The 24,445-nt window shown below is 35.5% G+C and overlaps 1 long non-coding RNA gene across 2 annotated transcripts in view; it reads right to left on the bottom strand.

Annotated features, from left to right (window-relative positions):
- Positions 1–6,102, bottom strand: part of LOC107516476 — a 42,988-nt gene extending 36,886 nt beyond the window's left edge. For both annotated transcript variants that reach the window (XR_004953094.1, XR_001598310.2), the window contains exons 1-3: positions 6,000–6,102; positions 1,701–1,760; positions 264–941 (exon numbers count right to left, since the gene is read on the bottom strand). This is a non-coding gene — a long non-coding RNA (uncharacterized LOC107516476). The remainder of the gene's footprint in view (positions 1–263; positions 942–1,700; positions 1,761–5,999) is intronic.
- Between the last annotated feature and the right edge of the window lie 18,343 nt (positions 6,103–24,445).

Genomic DNA, 24,445 nt, shown 5'->3' with positions numbered 1-24,445 from the left:
GCTCTGCATAATGAGTGGTCACGGTTTTGTGGGTGGCTCTTCTTTCTTGTTGGGGCCAGTGCTAAGGCATCCCCCTTTCCTGAGGAGTCTATAGAAGAAGCCTCTCTTGAGTCTGAGAACTGGGTAACCTGTTTTCTTTTCTAATGCCACGCTTTCCCCATTTCCACTTTCATGGATGTTGTTGAAACATTCAGATGCAATTGTCTTACTCTGCCGGGGAATGGAGACACATCCCATAACGAATTGAGCATAGAAGGTGTTACCTGTGGTGTCCAGGTGGACTCCTTTCACTGTGAGGAAGTGTTTAAAATCCAAGACGTTCTTACAATAAACTGCCTGAGGGTCAGGACAGAAAAGGGCTCTAAGATATTTGTTTCCAGTCTCCTGAAGTTAATGTCCTTGAATGCAGAGTATTGCTTTACTCTAGCTACACCACGGCCCTTGCACCTTTGGATTCTTAGTAACTACAGCCCTCCCTGTCTGAGTTCCAGTAGCAGCATAAATTTAGTTGTTTTTTTTTTTTTTTTTTTTTTTGCCTCTTCAAACTTGCTGTGTTGTGCCTGCCCAGGGTCAGTACACACACTTTTACCTACTCTTTATTTTTTTTTCTGAAGTTCAAGTATTTTTTCTTCAAAGTTAAAAAAATGAACTATCCTGTATTATTGCAAAAATTCACTAGTATGAAACATTTCGCAGCTGGTGAGAAGGCAATAAAAAGTTGATTTTTAAACTCATTAGTATGAATTATTCTTATAGTACTATGCAAATTCAGAATTTCAAACTGCATTTTCTTTTTCGAAATTGCCCACAGTACTCAAGATTCCTGAGGCTAACGGCAGCTGTTCCAGAAAGGAGGACGGAGAGGAATAGGTAGTTGACATCAAGGGATTTCCATTTCTCTTCCAATGCTTATGTACTTCAGGGCATCAGCTTGACTGCACCTGTAATCAAAGACAGCTCTTCACCAGTCTGGATGGCTCTATTTGCAAAATTCCCTATCCTGTGAATGCTGATAACCATTATGACTTCTGTTTAGCAGTTTGGATTTACTGAATGATTTACAAAACAAATTTTTTGTTACCTGTGTGGGTTCCATCCACCACAAAATCATTATTTAAGCTGAGTATAAAACTTTACAAGTATGTATAGTAATATACCTTCCCTCTTCTGTCTGATTCATCTTGAGAAGAACAGATCAATTTACAACAAAAGTGACATAAGAATGAGCATATACCCACAGAATCCATTCGTCTTATTGCACATTCATCAGTCAAAAGCTAAAAGTCTGAGTCAAATAGCTAACTAAAGAATAGAATAGTAGTTAAGCTTGGCAAAGGCACCAGCTTAGATACATCATCCTGTGATTTTGGCATGCAGTTCTCCAAAATGGGTTTTATATTCTGAACCAATGGTTCTGTGTCCCATGTGGATAGAATATACAGGTCTGAGAACCAAGGGTAGAAGTAAGGTAGGTGCTTCTCACCATTGTTCCCTGTGACCCACTTTCAGAATGTATGCTTCCTGTCACCATCACTTTAGGTCACATTAGGACTCCTATTTCCCAGGATGGACTATTTCTATCAGGATACCCTGTCAGCATTCGTGTAAACTTGAAGCTGTAACTATATCAGGTTAAGTTGGGTTCATCATGCCATGGAACAGAAAGCAAAGAGTTAACTATGTTGCAGATGATAATTTACCTTAATTCCTATGGGGAGTTAGGATTGCTGCTACACACTGGAGTCAGGGAGGAATATAATCTGAAAAAGAGAAGATTCACAGTGTTTATACACTGAGTAGTAACTGAGAATCAGCAGTTGCAGCAACCACAGCCCAGCAAGGGTGAAGCAACTAACCGTCCAGACCCACGATGATAAAAGTCTGAGGCCATTGCCCCAGGCAACAACTAGACTGTCTTACTAGCCCAATATAAGGGAAATTCAAAGTAAGGACCACAGCTCATTCACTCTCTTTTATTAAGTCCTTGCAAATTTGGCCACTACCTTGAAAGGAACACTGTAATAGGAATGAAAGAAATGGAGAAATGTTGGACTCTACTCCAAATTTTCTCCACATTCTACTCCACGACTGCTGTGGTGACCAGTTCTGAGAAGGCTGTACCCAGCTTCCCACAAATATAGCCTGACAGCACTGGACTCAAGCCTGTGTTAAATAAATATCTCTCAATTCCTGCCTGGGTTTTTGGCTTTTTGTTAGAATTTGGTTTTAAGGCACTCACACGGGAAATCTGTAAGAACCCATGTGTCCTTCGGAACTGCAAAAGAGTTAAATATCAGGGAGGCTTCCTTTGACCAATGGGAAGCAGAAGCTAAGGGATTGATGTCCACCTTTTTGATATCCAGTTCGTCAATTTTGAAACACATACCATAAGGCTCTTTAGAAGGAACTACAGAATCAAGCACCAACCCTGTGGCCAAATCAGTAGTAGTAAATCCTTTCACTAGCTTTTCCCCCTTTCTGTTCAATACTCCACCACTTCTTGCTTTCTAGTTATTCTTTAATAAACTACCTATATATAAGACTTTGTCTTAGAATCTGCCTTCAAAGAGTGTCTAAGACAAATGACTTTTAGGGAATCTAAAGTTGTGGTGAGCCAGAATGGAAGAACTTCTGAAACATGAAAATGTTAACCAGTTCAAGGAATTATATTTCTACATAGAAACCTAGGAACCTTTACTTGTTTATTAAATCAGGACTTATCCCAATTAAATTATCTTTGTAGCTTTTAGAAAACTAATTATGAGGATATTTAATTCTCTTTACATCTGATTCTAAGCCTGGAAACTAATTTTATATCTAGATCTAAAACACCCAGCCATGATGTATCCAAGACTGGAAGGACTTCAACCCGGCACTCCCATTTATGTCACTGGGATGAGTACATGAAGATCCTAAGACAATGCTTGGCTGGCTTTTAAACAAAGGGAGGGCTCTGTGTTGTGGCAGATACGCACTGACGCACATCTTTCTGATTTCGAAACAATTTCCACTCATCTCTGAACATTTCTCAATAAAGCTAGAGAATCTAGTACCCTAAAAGATAGCAAACAAAATAAGTCTGATGTTCACGGATGTTTCCATCTTCCTCTGCATGGCATATTTTTTAAGCATTCCACATTGGTATACAAATGTTTCCTTTTTTTTTTTTTTTAATAAAAGTATTTAAAAACATCACTCTATTTTGGCATATCAGATTTAAAGATTAGACAAAATATATAATGCAAATATGACTATCAACAAACTTTAATTACTGAGATTTTTAGATTTGTCACAAATCAAACATTATCATGTCTGAAAATTAAACCTATTTTTAGAATTTGAAATTAAAAAATAAAAATCTTTTCTTATACATGTATATGATTCCCTTACCAAGCAGATTTGGAAGGTGCTGATTTTTTTATGTTTTTATGTTTTCAAATCAGACAGTTGTGATAATTATGTAAAATTATAGTCAGAAGTTATATGCTATCTTCAAACATAAAATTTATCATTTAAAAATTACTGTGTTCTTGATTAACCTGAATTTAAATGAATAATGATGGTGATGATAAAGATTATTACAGCTAACACTTATTGGGCACTTCCTATGTCCCAGCATTTTGTTCAGCACTTTACATATTTTATTCAATTTAATTCTCAAAGAACTGTAGCAGGTAGATTCTAATATTATCTCCATTTAGTAGTTGTAATTACACAGAGAGATTTAAAAGTTTCACAATAATACCTAACTTGTAAATCATGAAGTAGCAATAAAATTCATTCAAAAAAAAAAACAAAATAGAGGCAAAAATTACTTTGTATTTCTCTGAGATATTCATTGGTAATAGTCTTTCGACTTAAAGAAATGAGATAACACTAAATAACAACTGATACTCTCTTTATTTCAGCTTATATTATGGATCTATTGACATTTCTGAAGAGTCATTTTAGAAACAGATTTTTTTATAAAAATAAGTTATAATGTGAGTAGTGACACTGAACAATTGAAAGGATCTTTAAAATATGTATTTCGATTATGAAAATACAGTGGTACTTTATGATTTGCTATGGGACTTCATGCCCTATTGTTGTACCAAGATCAGATATCTGTTCTTAGGCTTTAGTAAACATGTCTGTCATCATATTACCAAATGCTAAGAAATATACAAAACTTTTAGCCTCAAATGTTTTTTTTCCTTGCAGTGTGGTCATGCCACTCACTTGTATTTTGTTTCTCTCTTCTTACACTGCCCTTGTGTTTGGTGAAAGTGCCCTCAGGCTCCTTAAGTTTACTTAGTAAAGGGGATTTCTGGACCTTCTGTAGAATCCTTGGGGCTTTTTTCAATCATCCCTTCCCAGCTGTTCCCTCTCCACCTGGCCGGGTTCCGAGGAGATGATGCAAGGCTGTGAACTGGGACTGTGCTTGGGATCCAGCTGAGGGGAAAGCATGCCGGAAAGTCACAAAAACTTCCACATAAACAGAGCTGTGACTTGACTGGGTCTGGTTAACAGGGTTAAAGGTCATCTTTCCGAGAGAAACACAAGCAGCACTCAACATGTTATGTTCCAGAAATGCTTCCTCTTCCCTTATACAATATTGGGAAGTGCCTTTGACGTGTTTTTTTCTCCTTTGCAAACGTGATTCAATGTCTCTTAACAAATTATTTCACTCAGTGATGGATCTTATTGTATTATACTCAGAGCAGGCCTTGGGCACAATTACGAAGCAAGCCAGATTTATCCAGTGAAGCCTCTTCTCTTTTGACATCTTCAATCAACATTTGCTTTTTCTGTTGGATTTTGAATGTCCTTACATTGTACTCATCTGATATTAAGGTACCACACCTTAGTCTGATCCCCCTGGTGGCTTAATGTTCTAAATCTTCTCATAACCAAAATTTACCTGTGCACTGTTTCCTCTTTCTTACTCTACCACCTTGGAATCTGTAGTCTTTAATTGGCATATAGTTCTCAATAGAGGTTCACATGTTAATTGGGTTTAATTTTTGGAAAGGCCTTCTAGAAATGACCTATTATGCCTAAAGTGAAGCTAACAAAATTTGAAGCCATATATGACACTGGAGAGGACTGTATTGTGAATACGTAGAGCTTCTCCTATTCCTCAGACATCACTGCCTTCTTCACTTCATGATTATGTAATGATATATTTTCGCCACCCCTGGAGAAGGCTGAAAACATTTATAAAAAATTCTTAATGTGTAATTTTCTTGATTATTCACAGTAATTTTGTCTATTGCTTTGAAAATGTGTTTTGGAAGAATTCCCAGTGCCTTGTAATCCAGGTCTTAGCCCTTCCAATCCTTTCTCAGTCTGTCCAGCTTGCTCAGTTTAACCCCAGCTACAAGCCTTCCTCCAATGTTCTCTTTACCAAAATAAAAACCAAAGGTAAGAGTGAAGGATTACTAAAAAATGGAAGTTCTATTCCTTCCAAAATTTTTGGCCTAAATAAAATTTATAAATAAAAATACCAAATGAAAAGTATGGTTTTAATTAACAACCTGACTTAACCTAAGAGACTATTCTACATTATCCAGAAATAACCAGTTATTCTTCAAATAAAATTTTATTTGGTCCAGTATAAATAAGCCTAGAAGAAAAAGTATAGAACTTGAAGTCAGAAAAAGGTAAGTTTAATTCCCAGATCTGCTACTTTTAGTTGTGTGGGCTTGCCCAAGTTAGTAACCTTTCTGAACCTGTTTCTTATGGGCAAATAGGTCAAATAAAATCTACCTAGAAGGAATGTTACAAAACTGAATTAAGTTTTAGAATTTAGTATGTAAAAGATCATTGTTTAGTAGCGTGCACTTTTTTCCAGAAAAAAAAAGAAAGAAAAAGAAAATTAAGGAAAGAGAAAATGAATCAGCCAGAAGGAAACAAATATATGTCTTTAAGTGTTCTGTGATAAATGGCATGTCCTATAGTATGTGTCCCCCTGAGGAATATAGAATCCCTGAAGGAAAAGAGATGAATCTACTCACGAAATATACAAAATCTGGTATAATCCCATCTCTAGTCTCTTTTCAGCCTCTTCTCACAAGGCTTCACTGTTCCACTAAGGACGTGTCATACCAAACTGTCTTGACTTCCTGAATTCCCCTGCCATATCATGTCTCATTATTTTTGCATAAGCCATTCCTCCCACCTAGAAAATATTTTTTTCCATTTTAATCTCCTGAAGAAACTAAGATACTTGTATGTGTGCATCTGCACACGTAGGCACCACTGGCTCACTCTTTCAGTTATGCCCATGCTGTAGCACAAAGATTCTAAAATCTGGATTAATCCCAACATAAACTGTCATAAATGACCTTTAGAAAATAAACAGATATTCTGAAATCATACGTAACATTTTCTTTATATGTGCCTTTGCATATTTTTTTTCTGAAACTAGGATTTGCAGATTTGAACACAATCTCTTAAGATTCTGTGATCGAAAACAATGAAAGAAGTACTGTTGCAGTTCTGGGTGCAAATTACCCACTGTACTATCATATTGTTTGCAGGGATCAGGTCTCATTAATCTCTGTTTTTTTTAGCCTAGAATGTGTACTAATGCTCAAAAGGCATTTAATGGATGATAAAATGCATTTGCAAGAGAGCATTCTTAGGGTACTAAAAATTATTGTAACAATATTGCACAAGGAAAAGTGACATTTGTGAAACAGAAAAGTCCATCCTTGCCCAGCTGCCATTGGATAAAGCTTGGTTGGTGCCATTTACAATTAGCTAATAATTAGTGCTTTTCTACATACAAAATTAATTATAGCATAATAAAATCCAATAGCATTTGTTCTTAATTCTCCTCTGATCTGCATTCTGTTGTTTATTCTCATTTGTTCTGATAAGGTCCATTGTCTCTAATATTGCTTCATAAAGGGTAAGAAATAAATCAATGGTATTTAGCTTTTCTAACCATCTGGTTTGGCAAACGTCCCAAAATTAATGTTTAAATCTGGGTGCAGTTCATGTATTTTGTCTTGTCTTAGGGAACATCTCTGGAGGGAGGAAATGAGAGGTAGGAATTGTTCTCTAATATCACTGAGAAATTTGATTTTTTTCATAAATATGGCTCTCTATACAGGTTTTCATTACACATTGTGAGGTTCAGTTTTACAACAATAGTCATGACTGGTCAGAATGAAAGCTCCACTTTCGATACTTTAAAAAAAAAAAAGGGCCAGGTAGTAACTCTTTCAGGCTTGGCAGATCATACAGTTTCTGTTGTAATTATTTAACTCTGCCATTGAACTTTTAAAACAGCCATAGACAATATGTAAAAGAATGAATGTTGCTGTGTTCCAAAATTTATTTACAAAAACAGGTTATTCTTTAACTCAGATTTCTGAGGTTAGGTCAGAAAGGACCATGCAACTTCCTATTGGTTCTCTTGGGAGACACTGTGGAGAAGACTGTCACCAAGTAAGAAGTCCATGGCTCTCTGTTTAATTAAGAATAGTATTCTTTACTTCTGATTTCTAGACCTCCGTATTCTGACACCAGACTGTTTTTCCAGTCTTATCCTGCTTTACCCATTCCATACATTGTCGGCTTCTGAACTTACTTTCTGTGACAATGACACTAGTGAGGATGGGAATAATATGACAACTACTGCTTGGTAAATAGGTGTATTTGAGCGGTGAGATGAAGGAAGACATGAAAATGACTCTGGGATTCAAAGTTGAATGCATAAGAAGTGGTAACTTTAGTAAAAAGGTTGAAGTCAAATGAGAAAATTGATTTTAAAAAAAACCCATGAAATTGGTATAAAACCACGCTATAATGAAAATCTTCCCTGTTTATGCCTTCACTTCCCTTGCACCACTTTCATTTTAGTATTGCAAAAACCCCATCCTGGTTAAATTCAACTCTCTGATGGTTCTGCTCCTCCACCCAGCTGCACATGGTTGGAAAAAGCATACAACTTTCAAACGGGTCATTCCTGTTATTCAAGGACCGTATATGTTTGCCTAAGCTGTTCACTCTCCCACCCATATAGAAGACCATTCCAAATCTCTTTGTCTATCCTCACACACCCAACACCTCCTCTCCCATCTTCACCTCAGCTGTTGACCTTGCTTCCTATTTAACAGGAAAAGAGAAACAGTGAAAAAACAACTCCCGTGAGCTTGCCTCATCACACCTAACCACCTCCCTGCATCTGTGCCCATATATTCTTCCCAGCTTCCTGCCATCCTGTCACTTTGTACAAATTGTGCTGCTATTAATGGTCCCTTGTACGTTGGAACACATAATCCCTTGACTACTCAAAGCCAGAGCTCTAGCAATTCTTTCTCTTCTCCTGCATCGCCATTTTTTCCTTTCTACTGAATAGTTTCAAACAACTTGCTATTATCTCTTCCATATTAACAAAAGAATCCTTCTCTTGACCTCACAGACCCCCTCCAGCTACAACTCCACTCTGGACTTCCCTTTAGAAGTTATGCATATTCACTCTCTTTAATTTTCTTCTCCTTTACTCTTGAACTCTTTCTGACTTTTGACCCTACCTCTCTACTGAAACTGCTCTGTATGGTCATCAGTGACCTCCACATTGTTAAATCCAATGGTTAATTCTCAATCCTCATCTCACACACCTCCCTTCAGTGTTTGACACTGTCAAAACTTTCTTTACCTGGTTGCCAAGACCTAACTCTCCCTGTCACCTTCTACCTCAATGTCACTCCTTCTCTGGCTCCTTTGCAAGCTTCTCCTTAGCCTTCCAACCTCTAGATGTTAGAGTGACCGAGAGCTCAGTCTTAAGATCCCCCTCTTTTCCCCTGCACACATTACCTCAGTGATTCATCCAGTTTTGTTACTTAAACTATCATCTACATAAGGATCCCAAATTTACAATGCATCCCAGGCACTAGCCTGTACTCTAGATACATATACCTAGCCCACTGCCTAATTTATATTTCCATTTTGATATCTGACAAGTATCTCAAACTTACTGCATCCAAAACCTGATCCTCTCCTCAGACTTACCAAGTGTCAGCATTTGCCCAGTCTCAGCTAATAACAACATCTTTCTTTCAATTAAAACATTAAAATTATCCTTCATTCCTCTCCTCATATCTTGCCTGTTAACCAATTCTATTAGTTCTACTTTCTAAATATATCTAGACCCTCACCTCACCTTCCTGCATCTATTGCTTCCACCTTTTATAAAGTCACTATCATCTCTTGATGGAATTATTGTAACACTTTCCAAACAGATGTCTCTACCTCCACCCTTGCCCACACAATCTCTAGTCTAATCTCAACACACCAACCACATCGTGTTGGTCCTTCTCTCAAAACTTTCCAGTGAGTTCTCATCTCATTGGAGCCCAAGACATCATCTTTAGAGAGGCCTATGAGGCTCTCTACATCCTGGAACCATTATCTCTCATCCTATCTCCTGCTTTTCTTTTTCTCTGGCTCACTCTCATCCAGGAATTGGCTCCCTTGGCACTTGTGAACATTCTAGTCACGTTGCTGCCTCAGAGTTTCCGCATTCTCTTTCCTGTGCCTAAAAGGCTCTTCTTCCAGAAAGACTCCCTCACTTCCTTCAGGTCTTTGCTGCAATACTATATTCCCAGTGAGGTCTTAACTGACGACCTTTTTAAAATTGTCATCTGCCCCCTCCCCACCCAGGTACCCTTTTCTGCTTCTTTGCTATACTTAGCACCAGCTGACATCTTTTCAGCCTCATCCTACTCCATGGAGGCACAGATGTGGTTGTGCAGCTGAGACAAAGTCCAATCACGTTACTACTACACACCACTTGCTGCAACAATGGCTGATGTAAAAACTGACCCAAGAAGATGTGAGACAAGGTATGTAAAGCACCCAATTTAGATGCCAACTGGCATAATCATACCAAAACATCAGCTTGGTTTTCCTAACTAGTCTATTTAAAACATTGCCTCTCATGCCCTTTTTAAAATTGATTATGTGGAAATAGATTTGAAACAGATTTCCATTTCTTTATCTGCTTAACTCTTTCATCCAGTCCATTAATCAGCCATTCACTATTTCCTTTAAATTAAAAAAAAATATATGCTTACTCTACTATACCTATAATACACAAGTAAAAAATGTATTTGATATTATTATGTTTCTCTATTACCCAATGCACCAGTTTTTTATGCCTCTGGAAAATGTCATTTTCTGTGAAGGAGCAAGGACATAAATAATTTTGGTAGTAAGTTTAGTTATGCTTTTGTTGGGATGTCTTAACAAATTGATTTTTAAACTCTTATTTAACAACTTGATATAACTTAGTAAATATAAATAAAAATCTCTCAATGTGTGCATTTGCATATTTACATGTTTTCAAAAATAAGGAGAAAATACACAATATTTGGGAATAAGATATGAAAATCATTTTCACAAGTTACAGATGTCCTGATAACTCATAAGCAGTGAAACTATATAAGGTCATCTCTAATGAATGAAAACATTTTTAATTTCACACTTCCCACATCTTGTATTCTGTTTATAAGAATTACTTAAGATGTTTTAAGATTTTAGAAAAATTTAAAATGGTAGCTTATTTAACTCTCAAAACTAAATAAATACTTCTTATACAGTTTAGTATTGCTAAGCTTTCATTTGACAAAAAGGGACTTGAAATGTTTTTAAATTGATACACTCATCATAAATTCTGTTGTTTCATTTTCTAATCACTGTAAATAAATCCACCTTTTATCTTTTCCACGTGATAGATTTTTTTCTGGGTTTAATGATATAATTGATTTCAAAAAATTATTTTTAGAAATGTATTCACTTTTTTAGGCCATTTCAAGGGCAGAGCTTAGTAGCAGAATCATAATAATTTTAGAAATATGTTTCTCTGGCTTGCAAAATTCCAAAAATCACTGAGAAAGTTCAAATCCTAAGCTCATGTATTCACAATAATTATGTGCACATTTAACCAAACCACCTCAAATTCCACATCAACATGGAAAAGAGGTAGAGAGATTGGATAAGAGCCCAGTTACTGGAACCTGGATACAAAGTGAGACATGTGGCCCTGTCCTGACCAATTGTGATAATCGTGTTTAACGGCCATGGTCACTACTTCAGGACTACATAAGAGGCCCCAAAACCCCTAGAATTTTTCTTGCAGGGGCTCACAGGAACTTTTCCATTTCTATAAGATCACCGAATTAGAATGATATGAGCTCAAGGCTGTTTAAACCATATCACCTACCACATGGAGAAAGACTATCTGGATTAGGATAGGATAAGACCAACAAAGACAAGTGTGAAATAATAAGAAATATATTATCCTTCCCCCATTATATTATAGCATCCGTTATAACTGCAGAAAATAGGAACACAGTAGATCAAGCAGCAATCTGGATAAGTGAGAAATTCAAATTCTCTCCAGCTCATGTACACTAGATTACGGTTCCAGTTGGACATGCTAGGGATCTAGCAACCACCCTGCACTTAGCTGTGTGACAACTAAAGAGGTTCCAGATGATGACATAAAAGTTTCCTGAACTCACCTTCTGCCAGAGACACACTGAATCTACAGCTACATATACAAAAGTTTCCTCGGAAAGAAACTTCAAATCTAGCAGAGCGACTCCCACACATTGGGCAAACAAGAAATAGCCACATCTAAACTGATAGGAGAGGCTGAAACACAATTTCACCATAAACCCCACCCTCAGTATGGCAACTCACAATCAGGAAGAAACTCATAACATCAAGTTTCTCGCTGAGGAATGAAGTGTTTTAACTCCACATCTGACATTTCAATTTTTATGATATGCACCTGAGACATAAAGCCCCCAAACACGTAGCTTTGAAAGCCTATGTGGCTTACATCCACAATACCCACAAGGGCATAATGAATGATCTGAGAAACAGATCTTCAGTGGGTCACATGGACTTACCCATAACTACACCCCAGGGCCCAGGAGGGAGGCAGTTGAATTAAACACCAAGTCTTTCTGTGAAAGAGGCCTATTAACTGTGGCCTGAGAGGCAGACTTCTAATGAAACATACATCTAAGGGATAACTATAATATTTTTTTTAAGACCTCAAAAGACAGTGCTATGCAATCTTCATGCTCTACCTCTGGTGAAAATAGATAGATGATAGATATAGATATAGATGATATAGATATAGATATAGATGATAGATAGAGATAGAGATAGAGATAGAGATAGAGATAGAGATAGAGATAGAGATAGAGATAGAGATAGAGATAGAAATAGAGATAGAGATAGAGACAGATATAGATTAGACACAGATAATGTCTCTGCCTCCTGTTCCTGCTCTCTCTCCTTTTTGACCCTTGTTCTAGGAAATTGTGAAACCCAAAGAGGGAATTATAGGAACATTGATTTGCAGTTGGTCAGTTAGAATTAGAAACAACAACCTGGGACTTGCAATTGACACCTGAAGTGGAGGCAGTCTTGTGTAGCTGGGTCCTTAACTTGTGGGATCTGATGCTAAGTTCAAATAGAAAATGTCGGAACTGACTTAAAATTAGGACAGCCAGCTGGTATTGGAGAATTGGTCAAATGAGAATAAACTCACACGTCTGGTGTCAAAAGTGTGGTTGGTGTGGTGATAGTGTGAGAGTAAAGGAGAACATAGTGCATTTTCCCCCAGAAAGCAAGAGATCCAGGAGAAAGGAAGTCTTGGTTGCATTGTTTGAATCCTACAATTTTACACCTGAGTCTTGCTGTGCAAAAATCATTATAACAATAATAATCCCTTTGTTTTGTATGTCAGTCTGACTTATATTTATGTCACTTTTGAACTAAAAAATAATTGATTAAAAGATGTAAATGATTAGTGAATTAATTAATTAATTAGTTAATTAATTAATTGTGTGATTAAGAAAGAACTTCTCACCACTGGGAATGTGAAAGGGACACAAGTCTTTTCTTATAGCATGATGCCAGATCTTCTAAATTAGCCATACTTTATATGTTCAACAATAAAGAGAATGAAAATTCTCAAGAGAGCATGATCCCTATCTGACTGCTGAAAAGAGACCCTTGGTCATTAGTCACTTAGTGAACAGCTGTCCTCTACATGCACAATTCATTTTGAACAGATTCATGGGTATTGGCTGGTTGTAATATTGTGATAATGCTTGTTCAGCCTTTATGTGACAATATCACTCCCTGTATATAGGAAATAGGGTCTCTAGCGAAAGGCAAATGCATTTATAAACTTGGCTATCATGACTGTCAAATTCCTGAGGATAGAGACGTGTCTTTCAGATAAGTATTTAAGGGGTGGTCATAGAAAAAAACAAAAACAAAATTATTCTTCTGAGCTCTCAAAGGCAAAACTATAAATGAAAGTTACAGGGAGTAGGGTTCAAATAAAAATAATGACTCTAGCAATTCTCATCATTACAAGTATTCAAATAAGATTTTCCAAGAACATTTAAAGAGGATTCCTAAATTGGGCAGAGGAAAATGTAAAGATGATTCATGCATTAACTTGAATGATTTCTATGCTGATTTCAATTTTAACCTTCAAGTTCTATCCTCTAGATCCACACTTAACTGCTCAGTATGCAAGTTTTTTAATAGAAAAAAGAAATATGAATAACCAGTATTTTTCCACTGTTTTATATTTTTATAAAGTAGCAGTATGAAAAACAAATAGAGTTCAGACCAATGTGGTTTTATGGCTTCATCTTTAAAGATACGATGTCAGATGTTTAAAACAAGTGTCTGCTATCAAGAACATGTCAAGGATCTCAAGACATAAGAAATTAACCACAATAATTTTTTTTTTATTTGGGGAAGTTTCCTATGCAATAGAAATAAAAGTGGAGGATGGGAAAGTATCTTCTAGAAAATTATATTTTCTCAAAGGTCATTTGTAAATTTTAATAATTTAATCAACCATCTGATTCTGATTTAAAGAGTATGGAGGTTTATTTTATTATAAACAGAAAAACTTATATTGTCATTCAAATTTCGATGACAGAGACTAACACCATTAACTATGCTGAGAGGAAAACAGGAGCCAAATAAAAAAGAAAGATGCTTTTTGTCACTCATCAGTTTAAGAGTGTTCTTCTCCCATTCTAAAGCCAAAATTGGAAAATATATTTCTTACTTTAGTACATAATGATTGTTATTCCATCCTTCACATGATCTATGTGTCTCTGAAACTTGGTTTCTATCTAAGTGTCTAAGTAAAGGCTTCATTAGGGTAAAACACATTTTTGAGGGCATTAATGTGATCTCCAGGTTTGGGTTACCAATCACCTAAATGAAGAGAATAGAAGTAATGTATGAATAAGGAGAGAGAGGCAAGCACGTAGCTACCCTCCTGCCGTTGCTCTGTTCACAGTGAGGATTGAGCCATTCTAATCCCTTTGGATTTTCTATCTACCAAAACAGCTTGGGCCCATCAACAAATTGCAGTGGCATATGGTCCAGGTTTACGAGTAATCTGGCACATGATTAAGGCAAGGGGGATGTCATACTTCAGCAAATACTGAAAATATTGTAGGAGAATTTGGTGGACTTTTAAAAAAGTTAAACTGATAAAATTATAATTATTAAATACTTCTAAAAATCAACAATTTGGATTTTGTCAAAATAAAAGTTTTTTAAATGTAGAAAGTTACCATGGAGCGGGGGGATCAATTTTCAAAGTGTTTAAGAAATACTAGTTCTGTTTCTCTTCTGTAGCCTGGGTAGCTTGTATGCTGATCTTCAGGATCCCATAGGGCCACATATGAGGTCTGGATTTCATTGAGAATCAAGTTTTCGCTCCCCTGTAATCAGTTTGCAGAATACTTACAGCTATTCAAAGAGCCCAGTGATGAGGGAAACAATTTCAAAGAGAGGTATGATATGAAGGCAGGTAGAATGATGGATACTGTTTAATATAACCTCATCTACGTCTCCCTCAGGGGCGTAAGTCTCTAGCTACAGCAGTGGGTCTCATCTTTGACTGCACGTTAGATTCACATGGTGAGATTATAAAAAATGTCAATGCTAAAAACTTATTTCAGAGATTCAGATTTAATTGGACTTCAGTGAGGCCCTGACACTAGCATTTTTCAAAAGGTACTCTACCGTTTCTACCGATGGGCCAAAACACGCAAAACTATAGGATACAAACTGAACACATCTTTGTGGAAAAATCCATCTTACTCAAAGATTTGGAGAAGAAAACATTTCATTATTTTTTGTTCCTAAAGAAAATACTTTAAACGTTAAGCCATTAATTACACTTATAGTAAGCCTAAGACAGATATCAATACATAGTAAAATGCACAATTTATGTAAGGTTTTCAGGTAAAATCATGCCCCAGTAACCTAAGAGTAACATGTTTATTGATTCATCTATTCCTTCAATCATTAGACATTTTTGAAGAGCTAACATACATAAGATATTATACTTTTATTGAGGCTACTGCAGTGTTCTAAATTTCTCTCATTTGTTTACTCATACATAGCAATATAATAACTACATAATTAAATACTTATCTAGTCATCAATTTCTTAATATATATGTGCATTTGGGCATGTATGTAAGTTTATCTTTTAATCAGCAAAAAAAAAATTTTTTAAAGAATCCTTAATGTTACATTATTACATCTATGTCCAAACAGGTACAGTTACATAAGCTTGATTTATATTCTAACTCCTTCATAGGTTATTTAGCATTCATGACTGTGGGGACACTGAATAACAAATCAAGCAGCAGAAAGAAAATAGGTAAAAAATTTTTATCTCAGTCTGCTTAATATTACAGTGTTCTTTAGAGCCATGACATAACATAAACAATTTTTCAGGATTTCTGGTTGTTCTGGGCATTATATTCTTACTTTATCAAATTATTTCTCATTGGATTAAAGCTAATTAGTGCTACAAAAAATCATCATATCATTCAATCCACTTTTTAAAGGGACCAAATTTCCCTGCCCTTCTATGCTCAGCACGTACCATATGAAAGAGAAGACATGTTTAACTTCCCTGTCTTCTCATCTTTGATGGTGAAAATAGTATTAGCACTTGCTACAGTAGGGTTCCAGAAACTTCCTTTACTGACAACCTTTCTTTTTTCCCATTTTCTCTTCATAGTTAATTAATTGAAAATGTACTTATTGATCCATCTTACCTACACCTTCCAGGAGAGAAAAAATAAGAGTTTTATTTTACTGTCATAAAAATAATTGTTGTAAAAACTCTTGCCAGTGACCTCTTGGCCAGCTATAGAGTAACCATAGCAACACAGTCACCTCATCACATCAAAACTCCTGCACTGTCTGGGCGTTCAGAAGGGCTCCATATCCAGTAGCACAAACTGATGTAAAAGTGTAGACATGAAAGATTCATCACTGTGGCTCTGTTGGGAAAAACAAAAAATATCTCCAGTTTTAATTTTAAATTTTCATGTTGAATACTTCTATTACTTTGAAAAACCCACAAGCATAAATCGAGAAAGCATTACAAGAAATGTGGACAAGATCCTTTGCATTGGAGCAAAATCTTGAGAATGCTCCAAAGTTCACTGATGGATGAGAAGGAAATGAGAAAACTAGTGACATCAAGGCAATTTCCAATATTGAAAGGAATCAAGTTACACCCCCCATTTGGTAAGATTAGAATGAATTCTGATGATTTTCATGGAAATTTGTTTTGATGGGTAAGAGCTATGTTTTAGTCTGTGGATTTTTAAAGCAAAAAGCATAAGGAAACTGTAGGCTGGGCCAGAATCAGTGGTAAAAGTGTTGGAAGTGATTTTCCTGGCTTCCCCGTGAGTCATGTACATTCTAACGATATTAAAGTGAGTTTTGGAGAAGTGAACTACTTATTCCCAACAGAGATGTTTCCAAGGCTGATAGAGAAGGAAATGGAGTCAAAGCATGGAGTCAGGAAAGCCAAGATGCAGCTAAGCCACAAAATCCCAAGACAAACCCAGGTAAGGAATAAAATAGCAGATTTAAATAAGATAAATGGCTTTGCTGATAGAAATCACCCAGATTCACCATGTGCACATTTGATACAGTATAATATCTTCCATTAATTAAATGACAAACTAATATTCTTAAGATTTCTGATTCGTAACTTGGGTATCCCTGGGATTTCTGGGAAAAGTGAATACTATAGACTGTGATTGTTGTCGAAACTCATGAGCTTACACAAAGAAAATTCAAGAAAAGCACAAACTAAGTAGAAACCACAGGCATGCGTTTCCTCAATATTTTACCTTCTTCTAGGGTTTGAGTACATTTGAAGTGAGAAAAATAACTGCACGATTCACAGAATAAGCAGACACCCATTTCATTCTGCCCAGGGAATTCAAAGTTTACCCAGGAAGTTTGTAGCCAAAAGAGCACTTGTTAAAAGTCAGTAGAAATTTTGTAGTTATTATTAAAATGCAAGAAAGGCATTCTCCCTAATGAGTTAATTAACTGTTAACATGTAATATCCTTTCTAAGATATCTTACCAATAGTCTCCTTGGAAACCTAATAAGAAATATTAGAGACCTGGCTTTGAATTATTGTCATACCAGATTTCCTCTTGAGAATAAAACCATTAAAAGAAATAGTAGCAGCAAAAGTTGCCATTTATTGAGTGCCAACTAGGTTTCAGGTGCTTCGAGAAACTCCGAAGGATAGTTATTAATAAAACCTATAATTTATAGATGAGGAAGTTGAAACTTAAAAAAAAATTAAATCACTTGCCCAAGATTCTCTAGTCAGGATCCTGACTCAGAACTTTCTGATTTGAGAGATCATGCTCTCAACCATAGTCCTACACTGTCCCATCTCCCAGGACTCATTCCTTTCTTCCTTGAACAAATATTTGTGGCACATGTATTATATGCCAGGTGTGTGTTCAATACAGAAGTAAACAAAATATTACAAGTTCCTGCTCTCTTAGAGTTTACATCTCACATTCTACGCATATATGTCAAATGCTAGTAAGTGTTAGGAAGAATAGAACATGGTAGAGGGTTAGAAAGATGAGCCATTCGTCATTCTTGCTAACCTCCCCAAATAGGGACAGATCTCAAGTTATATTTTTTCTTCCATCCTGTGATGTCCAGTTGGTCTTTTCTATTTTTCTCTTAACCGGTTCTCTTACTCTTTTACTTTATGAAATTTTCCACTCTCCTTTTCATAGAATGTTTCCTATATTTCAATGTCCTTGTTAAAACCTGAATTTAATGATAGCATGCCCCTTGCAGCCCTCTGGAGAATTAAGCTGAAAGGTAGCATTTACAGTTTTATTTTTATTTTATTATATATATATATATATACACATATATATATTTATTTATTTATTTATTTATTTATTTATTTATTTATTTATTTATTTATTTATTTTAGGTGAGGCAACCCTTGGTTGGCATCACAGATTCAAGGACCTTTTCAGCTTTCAATCCCTTATGGTTTTTTTTACACCTACAGCACCTGGTCTTCCTAGGTGGTCTCTCATCTAAGTACTAACCAGGCCTGACCTTGCTTAGCTTCCGAGATCAGACAGGATTGGGCTTACAACAACAACAACCACTTCTCCACTACAAGCACTTACCCGTTGTCACGGCTGGGATTTTATCATCACCCAGACCTAAAATATACTTCTGAAATCTTGAAGTTCTATACCCAGTCTCTGAATAGAGTTTCCTGTATTTCTAGCTATCTTGTTTGTACTATTAACATCTTTGTTTCCTAACCTTAATAAAACTTGAAATTTATTGACTATTTCTTTCTCACCCATTATCCAGCCTCCTCCTGTCCCCATTTCCCATGTGGACAATATCCAGACATTCAATCGTTCTTTTGTACCTCAGTACATTGTGCCAAAGCCACAAACCCCATCACTGAAAATAGACGAAAGAGGAATAAAACATAAAACTGAGTAGATCTGTGTCACTCTAAAATAATGGTGTCCATTTGGCCCTGAATATCGCCGGAAAATCCTGTAGTGTATTCCTAATCAGCTTGTTTCTCACTATTCAGAATAACCATTCAGATCTTACCTGCCTTCCATAGGTTCCCTATTCTGTAATCTCTTCCTTAACTCTTAGCGCAAGTGCTCCTTTCATATTTTACAGAGAAAACAATCAGGTGAAAACTTGTCCAACTTCACATTCATACACACACACATTTGCTTTCTATTCATTTTTTCTTCTTCCTCTCTAGAAAAGATGTTCTATCCTTTTTTTCTGAAGTTAATCCTGCCATCTCTCTACCCATACAGAAGTCTTTCAATCATTTACTCTTTTTGGTGGAAAATTCTCTGACTTCTCCTTCTCCCTTGACATTTTCTCTTTTGCATGTAAAAGTGCTCAAGCATCTGCCAAACAAAACATTTTTCTTTAACCTCTTCTCTCCTTTTAACTCCTACTCAGATTTCCCCTTTAAATAGAAGATAGTTCAAAAAAAAAATAGTCTATACATGGGACAGTTTAATTTCTTACCATTCTTTTACTCCTTAACTCTTGCCATCTACAGCCACTACTCCTACCACTTCATTGAAATAATTCTTCCAAATGTAGGATGACCATACATCCTGGTTTGCCCAGAAAACTGCATTTTACTTGTTGTCCTATATTAATTTTTAATAGCAATCCCTGTATTAGTCAGAGTTCTCCAGAAAAACAGAACCAACAGAATGTTGAGAGAGAGAGAGAGATAAATGATATAGATATAGAAAGAGATTTATTATAAGGATTTAGCTCACGTGATCATAGAGCCTGAGAAAACTGGCCATCTGCAAGCTGGAGACCCAGGAGCTGGGGCGGTAGTCCCAGTCCAAGTCTGAAGGCTTAAGAACCAGAAGTGCCAACGATATAAATTTCAGTCTAAGGGCTGGAGAAACCAATGTTCCAGTTCAGCAGTCAGGCAGAAAAAGAGTAAATTCTCCCTTCCTCTGCCTTTTTGTTCTATTCAAATCCTCAACTGATTGGATGATACCTTCCCCCACTGGAAAAGGCAATCTGCTTTACTCAGTCTACTAATTCAAATGCTAATTTAATCTAGAAACACCCTCACAGACACCCCCAGAAATACTGTTTAGCAAATATCTGGGAATCCCTTGGCCCACTCAAGTTGACACATAAAATTAAACATCACAATTTCTTTCATTTTAAAATTTATCTATATTGGATAATTTATATCATCAGTCTTTTCACTTTTCAATCTTTAACTTGCTTGACTGCACTGCAGCAATTACCTCTGTAACCCAGGCTCTTACTCTGAATTTCTTTGACACTGGGACACCACTCTCACATGGTAATACTCTGACTTCACTAGCTATTTCTTCTCGGTTTCTTTCATAATCTCCTCTTTCTCTATTTGCTCCGTAAGAATCTATATTTCTTTAAGTTCATTACTTAAACTTTCTCCTGGATAATATATTCATACTAATAGCATCACTATGCAATAATTCTCAATCGTACTTCTCTAAACCCAGATCTTCCTGACCTCTAGGCTTTTATGTACAACCACATATGGGAATCTCCACTTAAATGCCTAAAAAGACACTAAACAGAACCCATCTCAAACTGAACCCATCAGTTTCCCTTCAGATCTACTTCTTTTCCCAGCTCTTATCCAGGTGAATGGCAGTACCTGTTAGAATTGTTCAAATCAGAGACCTGAACATCATCTTTGATCTCTCATCTTCTCTTGCTCCTGTATCTCATACAAAATTGTCATCAATTTCAGTTGGTTCTATTTTTCAAAATATTTCCTAAAATTTTGACATTTGCTTATGTCAACTGTGATTACCTTGGTTTAGAACTATTATTTCTCACTTTGTCTGGTCTTCCTTTTGTCTAGTCTTCTTGCCTTTATTTGTAATCCCCTTTAATCTATCTACTTTACTACCACCAATTTGATCTTTCTAAATCCTACAATGGCTTCACAGTGACTTTGTCAAGTAAGACCCTTTATAATATTATCTAAGTTTCCCTCCCTAGTCCTTGCACCTTAGATACCAGTATATCCGATTCAAAATAACTGATTTGAGCCAAGTCTTTCATACTTTTGCACATGCTTCTTCCTCTCCCTAGAAGGACCCTCCTAACCACTTTTCTTCCAAATTAGTCTCACTTGGCAATAGTCTTAAAGGCTGCGTTAGGTGGCTTTCCTTACAAAACATCCCTTGCTTCCTTTCATCATGGAACTCATTATCCCATAGTGTAATTTGTTAAATCGCTCTTCATCTCTACTACTAGACAAGAACTTTGGGACACTTTTACATCCATTATGCCTACCTAGCACAACACATGGCACAGAATAGGAATTCAATTAAGGTAAGTAAGTAACTGAATGAATAATTATCAGCCAATTAGAAATCATTTTTACCATAATAGATACAATACATATGAATAAAAATTTAAAAAAAAAATAACATTTCTTTTCATAAAAAGATTTTATTTCAATAAGAGATTTTAAAATCCTGCAGAAATGTTAAAGTTTCTTGGCTAAGTTCTGTTCCATGGTTCATGGCTTCCATTTCATGATTCATCATGTAATACCTGTAGCTGAAATTTTTTCTTCTTTATTTTTTGATCATTAAGTCACACCCTGCTGTCTGATATTGCTATATTAAGGCTGTGCTTGTGAAATATTTCAAGCTTCCATAAATACAGACCAGCCATTATAGAGCTCTTTTTCTCATACAGTCTCTCTTCTAGCACTTGTATTTCTGAAATACTTTTAAGGTAGACACTGTTGTAACAACTCTCAGTATTAGAATATCACTATTCTTTTACACTAAAGGATGAAGAATCATTTCTTGACTCATTTGTGATATAAATTTTTTTAGAAATAAAATATTTTAGTATTTTTTTAAAAAAATTAAAAGACAAATTAAATAGGAAATCATGATTTAAAATAGAGAAAAGAAAAGGTTTTCGCTTTTGCCATGTCATCTCAATTGGAAAGTACAAAATGGTCAGTTACTAAGAGAGGTGTGAACAAACATCAGAGAGGAGCTTTGATTTAATATTGAATAAAGCATTGTCTCATAATTATTACCTCACAACAAATCATCCATATTGAAACATCACAAGTTGGAAAATGAGAGAAGCTATCAATTATGAAAAACCTAACTCGGTTTACCCTTAAGACAAGTTTTGAGTGGAAGGAAAGTAAAATAAATGTTTCTTTAAATGAATGCGACTACATAAAACTAAAAACCTTGTGCATAGCAAAAGAAACCATCAATAAGGTAAAGAGACAACCATCCAAATGGGAGAAGATATTTGCAAGCCTCCGATAAGGGCCTAATATCCAAAATATGCAAAGAACACATACAACTCAATAACAACAACAACAACAACAACAACAACAACAAACAATCCAATTAAAAAATGGGCAGAGGACCTGAACAGACATTTTTCCCAAGAAGATGTACAAATGGCCAACAAACATGCGAAAAGATACTCAACATTGCTAGCTATTAGGAAAATGCAAATCAAAACCACAATGAGATACACCTGTTAAAATAGCTATTATCAACAAGACAAGTAATAATAAATGTTGGAGAGGATGCGGAGAAAAAGAAACCCTCATACACTGATGGTAGGACTGCAAATTGGTACAGCCGCTATGGAAAACAGTATCGAAGTTCATCAAAAAACTAAGAATTGATCTACCATATGATCCAGCAATCTTACCTTCGAGGGTTCCTTCTTCACTGTGTTTTTGGTTTCTGCATAGTCTCTTTTATTCAGGCCCAAAATGCATTTAATTAAAATTTTATATAAATCTTATCCAGAATTTTGTTTAATTAAGAGGAACATTTAGAATATCTATCTTTCATTTTTCCAGGTAGGTGTACATCTTTTCAACATAAAGAGAAAGTTGACATTTGAGGAGAAAAAAACTCTAACATAAAAAATAGAGATCAAAAAATAAAATAGAATAAAAAGAACACTCTATAATTAATATTCTCACAGAAATAATAAGAGTTTGCAACCATGAAATAAGAATAGGATAACATAAATGGAAAATGTTCAGATAATAAGAAAGGGCTTTTGGAATTTAAAAATATGAGATAAGAAATATAAATAACTAACAGAAATATTGTAAAATAAAGTCGAATAACTGATTCATAAAGTAAAACTAAAAGACAAAACATAAGGAGAAAATCAGAAAAATAATTCAACACAGGAAATGAACATTCAACTTACAGGTATTCTAAAAAAAATAATTTTTAACAAATCAGAAAGGAAATTAATAAAGACAGAATATGAGTGGGTTTCATATTTTCTAGAACTTAAGAATATGGATTTGTGATTTCAGATTTAAAGGTATCAGCAAGAACACCAGGAATGGGGGTAAAATAGAATTAAAAGAAAGATTGTAAAAGCTTCCAGAGAGACAAAAACAAGTCATATGTCAAAAATTAGTAATCAGAACAGTATCACACTTCTCAACAGAAGCACCAGGACAGAACCTAACAATCAGCCAAAGTAGCAATGATAGAGAAAATTGAATAGAGATATTTTCAGACATGTAACATTTCAAAACATCAATTGCTCATGCAATCTTTCTCAGAAGGCAACTGGAGGATGCACTCCAACAGAATTAGAGAGTGAATCATTAATGCAGAAAATATAGAAGGCCAGCAATGTGGGATTCAAAACAGAAAAGGATAAGATGGCTGTGAAGAAATCCCAGAAGATGTAGTGATTGACAATCGAGATTAGGACAGGAAAGTTGAAAGCTCCTGGAGAAATACAGCAAACTCAAAGAAAAAATAATTTAACTGATAGCTTATTTATTGTGTTTGGTAAGTTCTTTTATAATTTTATGAACTAATTAGTCATTTACAAGTCAATAAATAGAGACAATTATTACCTCTACATATTACATATACCTATGTAATAACAGTAACGTATATACTGTATACTGACTTACCCCAAAGTGGTAAAACAGTTATGTCAGAATAATAGAAGAAGGAAACATGTATATCTGTAGTTAGATGTTTGAATAGGAAAGTGGATGTAAATACTTACTGTCTAAAGTAAGAAATTGAACAATATTCTATAAAAATTTTAAATTAAGAAATAGCAACATTATTATACTATGAAGACAAATGGAGAGGAGTACTAGAACAGATGCAAGGGTTCATGTTGGAAAGGGGAACCCAGGGATAAGGATTGGGAGTCAGGGGTGAACATTTGTGTTTTATTTATAATGTCTATATGTAGTTTAATTCTAATAAAATTAAGATGCATAAGATGTACCTAAGAAAAAATATAAAAACTAAAAATCTTACCCTCAAGGATTTCTGGCTTCTTCACGAAAGAGGGACTTTACCACCAATGGCATAATTTCAGCCAACTCTGTTAGAGAAAAATGTCTCCTTTGGTCTTTTACCTGGAACTTACCTGTCATTCCTCTTGTGGTACTTAATCACAGGTTTGCCTCTTAGAAAAACAGGTAATTAATTTACACGAAGACATGC

The sequence above is a fragment of the Rousettus aegyptiacus genome, unplaced genomic scaffold (assembly GCF_014176215.1).
Source record: "Rousettus aegyptiacus isolate mRouAeg1 unplaced genomic scaffold, mRouAeg1.p scaffold_m13_p_10, whole genome shotgun sequence".
Lineage (NCBI taxonomy): Eukaryota > Metazoa > Chordata > Mammalia > Chiroptera > Pteropodidae > Rousettus > Rousettus aegyptiacus.
Note: the sequence above shows the minus strand (reverse complement) of the source record. Positions and strands in the feature narration are given on the sequence as shown.